A 9,085-nucleotide genomic window follows, 5' to 3' on the forward strand; every position below is an offset into this window, starting at 1 on the left:
GGGCTGCCATGTTAGGAGTACAATCAAGGGGGTTTACTGAAGCATTAGGGTCATAAAACTCAACCATAACACAGCACATGATCAAGGAAAATAAGCTGAACCACTTTTCTGTCAAGGGTTATGAGAGGCTCGTCCTTTTGAGTTGGGTTGCTTGGCTGGTGTTCGGTTGGGACCATGGCTTGGCTAGGGTCAGTGAGGGGTCAAGGGAAGAGTCCTAGCCATGATAGGACTCAAAATCCAGGGGCTGGGAGGAGTCCTTGCCAACAAGGACTCCACCCGAGAATAAACTGTGAAAGTTGCGCAGGTTGGCAGCAGCTTGTGCAGGCTTGTGGCTCGGCGAAGGACTTTGGGGATGAGCTGGGCTGGGCTAGGTTAGGTCCTTAGGGTCCTAGGAAGGTGCTTGATGGGATGGTCCAAGGGGGATTGGTGGTTGGGGCCCTAGCAGCAAAAAACGTGGGAAACGTGAGTTGGCAGCAAGGGGGCTGCGTGAGGTTGCTGTCAGCTTCAGGGGTTCGCTACTCGGGTTTTGGGGCTTGGGCTGGTCTGGGACGAGTTTGTGCGTGGTCCAGGGATGGTCAAGGTTAGGTGGGTTCGGTGGTTAAGGGTTTGGAGAAGTCCTAGACTAGTTAGGAACTCTTTTGTTCAAAGACACTAACACATGCACACAAGCATGCAATCGGGCCTCCTGTCCAGCAAGTTTTTGAGCGGGCCAGGGCCGGGTTTTTGGGCTGGGCTTGGTCAGTAGGGTCCCTAGGTGGGTTGGCTAGGTTTTGGCTCAAGGTGGCTTGGGCGTGGCTCGAGTATTTAGGAGATGGCTCGGTGTGTTTGATAAGGTGTCAATTTCGAATTTAATTAGACTAAAATTGAATCCATGGGTTCACGGGGGTGGCTCATGACTTTTAAGGGTAGAATAAATATTAAAAATGTTATGTTAAAAATTTGGGATCAAAATAACGAGTTTTGGATTTACTCGAGATTTAATTGCCGCACGAAACGCTAATTAACGAGTTAATTGAAACGCCTAATTTTATGCTTTATAAAATTATGCAAAATTAGGTTTAAGCTTAAATAATTATTATAAGTCTAAGTTTTTAATTTTGGAATTATATATTAAGCTTTGGTTTAATTCGGGATTAAAACACATTAATACGTCACATTTAAAGATTAATTTAAAAGTCGTCGATTTATGTCAAATAAAAATATGAGAAAATTCACGTATTCTTAAATAATTATTAGGGACGTGTTAGAGTCAAGTAAATTAAGAAAAAATCAAAAACGTGAAATTTTACGTCTAGGGGTAAAACGGTCATTTTATACATAGAAATTAGTAAACGTCATGGCAGTGTCCTGAATACTATTTTATATGCTAATACGATTATTTTCAATGATTACATATGTTTATGAATTTTTATATGTTAATATGTCAATTTTAAATGTTTATGCATTTTAAGATGTTAAAACGTTTATGTTTACGGATTTTTAATTTGTTAAAATGTTTATGGATGTTTATGATTTTAATATGTAAAATGATGATTTTTAAATGTTTATGGATTTTTTGGTTTAACATTGACATTTAAAAGATATGTTGCATGTTTGGTTTAAAAGAAAAACGATATGATATGCATGTTTTAATACTATTTATTTATGCTTTTGAGAGATTTTGAGAGGTTTATTATAGGCTATACGTTTCAAACTTATTGTTTTTTAGGTTGGTAAAACATGCTATGCTTTCATTTTTATGACTATCTCACTTGATTTTTATAATGCTAGTTGGTGGATGTTTTATTTTAAAAGGGTAAAATATTTATAAAAATATTTTTATGGAGTTTAATACATGGCCGAAAAATTGGGAGAAAATTTTTTTTTCTAGTTGTGACGGCCCGTATTTTCGTATTCATAATTTTTGTGGAATTATTAAAAAATTTCCCTTTAAATAAATAAACTTGCAACGTATAAAAACTTTCGTTAAATAACCCAGCGGTTTAACATAAACATAGCAGCGGAAACTGAATAATGTTTTAAACAATAACTTAAAATATATAAAAGTTATAACAAGAGTTTGAACATAAAACTGAATGACTAAACGTGAGGTCCTCGAGTTCGTACTACCGCCGATCCGAGCTAACTCACTGGTCCCCGCCCTCAGCCTCTGCATCGTCAGTACCTACATCAATCAAGTCTAGTGAGTCTAAAGACCCAACATGCATATATCGTGAATAATAAGTAAATATATCATAAAATCGCATGCAACGTAAAAATATCGTATCGTAAAGCGTAACGTGAAAATCGTATCGTGAGTAATTATAAATACGTGTATATCTAAAAATCATACGTAAAAGCTTTGCTCGATAGAGCTCCGTCATAACATATCATATCGTAATTTTTGGTAGAGATAATGTTTCTACGCAAGTGGCCCATAACATAACATGCACGTCTGATCAGACTAAACCACAGTATACTGGGCGGTAGAGATCATCCCAGCCCTTGGACTGGATATTTGTACCCATACATAATCGTAAACCGGTCGTAAGTCACCGGGTGAAGCAATCCCATAAGCGTAAGGTGGCCGCAAGACAAATCGCATATATCTCAAAATAAACATTTTCTATTTTTAAGCACGTAATATAATTATTATCCTGTTTTAATTTACCAATTGAGTTGGATCATTCCCAGGCTCACTGCGACTTAATTCTAACATGAGACACATGCAAACAATCTCAACTTGACCAAAATCTCGTAATCGAACTAAAAACAAGACAATTACGCCCAACAAACTTAGTATCTAACCATGACTTCGTACCAACCCGAACCAACATCAAACAATCATTTAGTCATGATTAAAATACACCTAAAATACTTAAAAATAAATACCAAGGGCTGTAATACACGAAAATTGTTCATGGAGGCCAAAATCATGAAACGCTCTTTCGAGAATCACTTTGGTATATTGCACCGTAAATTATCGTATGACCTCTAAACTTAACCAAATCACGAACGGCCAAAACCATGACCTTGCTAGCTCAATAAGGTACTGTCCAGTCTAAGGCTAGAGGCTAAAAGCCAACGTATATACATACCTTAGGTTGTTTTTTTTACAATAAACAGCACGATACGCTCTTTTTGTGCATGGTTGATGTCCTATTTTGGTTTTTCTAATAAAATCATGTATATGTGATGTTTAAAAATAAATACATGACTTGATTGAAGAGAAAGAAACGTATATACATACCTTAGGTTGTTTTTTTTTTTACAATAAACAGCACGATACGTCGGATCGGGAGACACAACAACGGAAATGAAGACACCTTGCTATTGTTGTTGTCTTGGGTGAGAATGGGAGCTTCTAAATCTCTAATATTTCGTGCTAGGGAGAATGAAGAAGGTGGTGAAGGCTTGTGGTCAAATAAGGTGGTGCATGGGTGAGTAATTGATGTCAAGTTGGGGGGACGTGCATGTTGAAAAGTTGTCATTTGTTTTCTTGTTGTTGGGGAAGTTAAATGGTGTCAAGTTGGGATTGTGTGGAGTAGAATATGACCGAGAGTAGGCTGTCAATTAGTGTAGGATTTGTTTAAGTTTTCTAAGTAGAATCCTAGGCTAGATAAGCTTGATTAAAAGGTTAATGAAGCATAATCTTGATGAATTAAGAAGCCTACAATTAAATTGGTGATTAATTAATTAAAGTAGACTTAAATCCACTTGATTTCATTAAAATAAATTATTTTATTAAAATAAAATTTCGTCCTCGAAATTAGAACTCACCGAATAAATAAAATTCAGCAGACTCCCTCCCTTAAATAAAATTTCAGCAGACTCCCTCCCTTAAATAAAATTTCGTCCTCGAAATTAGAACTCACCGAATAAATATGGAAAGCGACTCCATATCTCTGACTCTGACTCCCATGTAGCTTCCTCATCAGAATGATTAAGCCACTTGACCTTCACTGATTTGATCACCTTGTTTTGAAGCTTCTTTTACTTACGGTCTAAGATCTGCACTGGTCTCTCTTCATAAGACAAGTTCGGAGAAAACTGCAACGGCTCAAAGTTCAACACATGAGAAGGGTTCGCTAAATACTTCCTCAACATCGACACATGGAACACATTGTGTACTCCGGCCAGAGTCGGCGGAATAGCAACACGATATGCTAATGTTCCAACTCTGTCGATGATCTCAAATGGTCCGATGAACCTCGGACTAAGATTCCCCTTCTTTCCGAATCTCGTGACACCCTTCATCGGTGCTATCTTCACAAAAACATGGTCGCCAACGACAAACTCTAGATCTCTCCTCCTCCGGCCGGCATAACTCTTCTGTCGACTCTGAGCAGTCCTCATCCTGTCACGGATTACGACTACTAGATCAGCAGTCTGCTGAACGATCTCTGGTCCTAACTCTGATCTCTCGGCTACTTCATCCCAATGAATAAGTGATCTACACTTCCCTCCGTACAGTGCTTCATAAGGAGCCATACCTATATATGACTTAAATCTGTTGTTATAGGTAAATTCCACTAATGGCAACTTCGATTCCCAGCTCCTTGAGAAATCGATGACACAAGCACGGAGAACATCCTCCAAGATCTGAATAACTCTCTCTGACTAACCATCTGTCTGAGGATGAAAAGATGTGCTAAACAACAACCTCGTACCCATCGCTGAATGCAGACTCTTCCAAAATGAGGAAGTGAATCTCGGATCTCTGTCAGAAACAATAGAGACTGGGATACCGTGCAATCGGACTATCTCACGGATATATAACTCGGCATACTGAATCATGGAGAAAGTCGTCTTAATAGGCAAGAAATGCGCTGACTTGGTAAGACGATCAACAATCACCCATATAGCATTCGAACCTCTAGCCGACTTCGGTAAACCAACCACGAAATCCATGTTAATGTTCTCCCACTTCCACTCGGGAATGGGAACTGGCTTGAGTAAGCCGGCTGGTCTCTGATGTTCAGCTTTCACAAGTTGACAAGTCAAACACTCGGATACAAATCTCCGGATCTTTCTCTTCATACCAGGCACCAATATAACATCTGCAGATCCTTGTACATCTTCGTACTCCCATGATGAATAGAGTATGGGGACATATGGGCCTCAACTAATATGTCTGTTCGAATAGAATCGCTGCTAGGAACCCATATTCTATCTCGATAACGAACAATGCCATCACTCACTGTGTACAAAACACTGCCCTTCGCCTCATCTCTTTGCCTCCACTTCGCCAACTGCTCATCAAATGACTGACCGCTGCGAATACGGTCTAATAAAGAAGACTTAATCGCCAAGGTAGATAGACGGAGAACTCTACCTTGAGTATAAATCTCTAGATCAAATCTCTGAATCTCACTCTGAAGAGGCCTCTGAACTGTCAAATGAGCCATTACTGCGACTTTTCGGCTCAAAGCATCCGCTACTACATTAACTTTACCAGGATGGTAGCTAATGTCACAGTCATAATCCTTGACTAACTCCAACCAACGCCTCTGACGTATATTCAACTCTTTCTGCGTAAAGAAGTACTTGAGGCTCTTGTGGTCGGTAAAGATCTGACACTTCTCTCCGTATAGATAATGCCTCCAAATCTTCAAGGCAAATACTACAGCAGCTAACTCAAGATCATGAGTAGGGTAGTTCTTCTCGTGGATCTTCAACTGACGAGAAACATACGCTATTACTTTCCCATGCTGCATCAACACTGCGACTAGACCGAGCTTCGAAGCATCGGTATACAATACAAAATCTCTGGGCCCAGAAGGCATGGACAAGATCGGCGCTGAAATAAAAGCTTGCTTCAAAGAATCGAAGCTCTTCTGGCACTCATCGCTCCACACGTACTTAGCATTCTTCTTAGTCAATGACATGAGTGGAACAGCAATAGAGGAGAAACCCCGAATAAACTTCCGATAGTATCCTGCTAGATCTAGGAAACTACGGATCTCTGATGCACTCTGCGGAACCTCCCAATCTCTGACCGTCGCAACCTTCGCTGGGTCTACCTCAATGCCACGGCTAGATATGATGTAGCCTAGGAATGCCACTTTCTCCAACCAGAACTCGCACTTGCTGAACTTAGCGAACAACTTGTGCCTCTGCAACGTTTGCAATATTGCGGTCAGATGCCTGTTGTGATCCTCTTGACTCTTTGAGTAGACGAGAATGTCGTCTATGAATACAATAACGAACTGATCAAGAAACGGCTGAAATACACGATTAATGAGATCCATGAAGATCGCCGGCGAATTCGTCAAACCGAACGGCATCACAAGGAACTCGAAGTGCCCATAACGAGTCCTAAAAGCAGTCTTAGAAGTATCGGCGTCTTTCACCCTCAACTGGTGTTATCCGGAACGCAAATCTATCTTGGAGAATACTGAGGCTCCCTACAACTGATCAAACAAATCCTCGATCCTCGGAAGTGGGTATTTATTCTTCACTGTAACCATGTTCAACTCTCGGTAGTCAATGCAAAGCCTCATAGATCCGTCTTTCTTCTTCACGAATAAGACAGGCACGCCCCATGGAGAGAAACTCGGGCGAATAAACTCCTTGTCAAGAAGCTCCTGAAACGGTTTCTTGAGCCCAACCATCTCTGACGGTGCTAATCTGTATGGCGCCTTAGAGATAGGCGCGGTACCTAGCATAAGATCGATCGAAAACTCTACATGTCGTATCGGTGGTCTACCAGAGACGTCATCGGGAAAAACGTCTGAAAATTCCATGACAACTGGGACATCTGCAACTGACTGGCTGGGGACCTCGGGAACAGATATAATGGTCGCAATGAATGCTCGACAACCCCTATGCATGAGCTTCGTAGCCTGAATACAAGACATCATGATAGGCAAATTAAAGTACCGGTCAGGCTCAAATAGGAACTGCTCCCTTCCAAGCGGTCGGACTAGAACAGATCTCCGCTGAAAATCAATAAGTACTCTATTCTTGTACAACCAATCCATCTCAAGGATAATATCAAACTCCGGCATTGGCAGCACGATCAAATCCGCATAGACAAGATTTCCATGAAGCTCAAGTTCTATGTCTCGTACTACGCTAGTCGCTGCCATCTCCTCGCCAGATGGAATAACCACAGAATACGCCACATCCAATCCAATCGTCTTGACCTCGATGGAATTCGCAAATGTCTCAGATATGAATGAATGAGTGGCCCCTGAATCAATCAAGGCGTTCGTAGAAGCTCCGCCTATAAATATTCTTCATGAAAGGTTGGAACATCTATCTAAATCCAATAATTTACCAGAATTAATCTTATAGACATGCAAAGGTTAAAGTTCTTCTAACTTAGATTCCCAAAACGACCCGAATAGAACATGCAATCTTATCACAATTTCTAAGTTCAAATCTTATAACCCAATAATTCAAAGCAATTAATCCCAAAATGCGAATTAAATATGCTAAAATTTTCCCAAATAAAAACTTAAAGATTTAAGATACTTGTCAAGAGCATAGTCCTTGGGTTCGCCTCCGCTGCATGGAGTGCAAACACTCTGCCCTGAGTAGGCAATGTCCCATGAGGACAATCCTTTAGCAAATGGCCTGTACCGCCACACTTGAAATACTTCCCAGAGCCATACATGCAAGTTCCGGTATGGCGACGTGTGCACCTGGCACAGACCGGGTACTCCTGCCTCCTCGGGACCACACGTCCTTGCTGCTGCTACTGCTGCTGCTCCTGCTCTCTGCTCCTCGATAGGCCATGGAAAGGCTCTTATGCTAGTGAGGAGGGCAGTGGGGCGCCTGAAATGGCCGCTTACCCTGGCGGTCATTCTCGACATCTCTCTGATCCTGCTCTACAGTAAGAGCTCTAGAGACAGCGACATCATATGTCGTAGGGCCAGCAACCCTAACATCACGGTGCAAGATCGACCGCAATTCATCCATGAAGTGCCTAAGTCTGGCACCCTCGTCGTTCGCGATCAGGGGTACAAAGTGACAACCCCTCTCGAACTTACTGATAAACTCCGTAACAGTCATGTCACCCTGTCTCAGGGTCATAAACTCCCTGGTCAACCTCGAACGCACGTCATCAGTAAAATACTTAGAGAAGAATACCTCTCTAAAGCGCGTCCAACTGAGAGTAGCTAGATCCAGAGCTACAGATGCGCCCTCTCACCACAGACGGGCGTCTCCTCCAAAAAGATAGGTCGCACAGCGGACCCTGTCAACATCCTCCAGCTCCATAAATCTGAAAGTAACCTCTAAGGACTTAATCCTTCCCTCAGCAACCATGGGATCAGATGTCCCAATGAACTCCTTCGGGTTCATCCTCATGAACCACTCACATATAGCCTCGGGTCTAGGCAGCCTAGCTACCGCTGCAGCATTGTTCCCCGCGAATTGTGCGAAGAACTGAGTCATACCCGGCTTCATTTGGGTATGCATATCAGGTGGTGGAGGAGGTGGCAATGGACCTCTATCCTCATAACGGCTCTGAGTCTCATCAGCCTCGCTTCCAGCACCCCTCAATCGGTAATAACTCGTCTAGGAGGCATACTGTACCGTGTAAAATCCTTACGTAACTAACATGCAATATTTCTACTATTTTCTTGAAATTTAAATATATATTTGCTGAAACATAATCTTGACAAAAAATATTTTTCATGAGAACATACTGATAAAATATTTCATGAGAACATGCTGGTAAACTATTTCATGCTAAAAAAAATGTAATACGTGTAAGTATGACTTACGGCCTGAAGACGTGACTTCGTGAGCTTCTCGAGATCAGTAGTAAGTACAACCCTTTACAAGAAACATCGCTCTGATACCAACTGTGACAGCTCGTATTTTCGTATTCATAATTTTTGCGGAATTATTAAAAAATTTCTCTTTAAATAAATAAACTTGCAACGTATAAAAACTTTCGTAAAATAACCCAGCGGTTTAACATAAACATAGCAGCGGAAACTGAATAATGTTTTAAACAATAACTTAAAATATATAAAATTTATAACAAGAGTTTGAACATAAAACTGAATAACTAAACGTGAGGTCCTCGGCTTCGTACCACCGCCGATCCGAGCTAACTCACTGGTCCCCGCCCTCAGCCTCTGCATCGTCA

At 41.3% G+C, this 9,085-nt stretch overlaps 1 long non-coding RNA gene across 1 annotated transcript; it reads right to left on the bottom strand.

Moving 5' to 3' along the window:
• Window positions 1-1,981: 1,981 nt before the first annotated feature.
• On the bottom strand, window positions 1,982-9,085 carry LOC140812215 (uncharacterized). The gene is made up of 2 exons (XR_012113626.1): window positions 8,715-9,085; window positions 1,982-2,164 (listed from the first exon to the last, which is right to left on the bottom strand). It is a non-coding gene; the product is annotated as an uncharacterized lncRNA (long non-coding RNA).

Source organism: Primulina eburnea, chromosome 1, assembly GCF_022965805.1.
Source record: "Primulina eburnea isolate SZY01 chromosome 1, ASM2296580v1, whole genome shotgun sequence".
Taxonomy (NCBI): domain Eukaryota; kingdom Viridiplantae; phylum Streptophyta; class Magnoliopsida; order Lamiales; family Gesneriaceae; genus Primulina; species Primulina eburnea.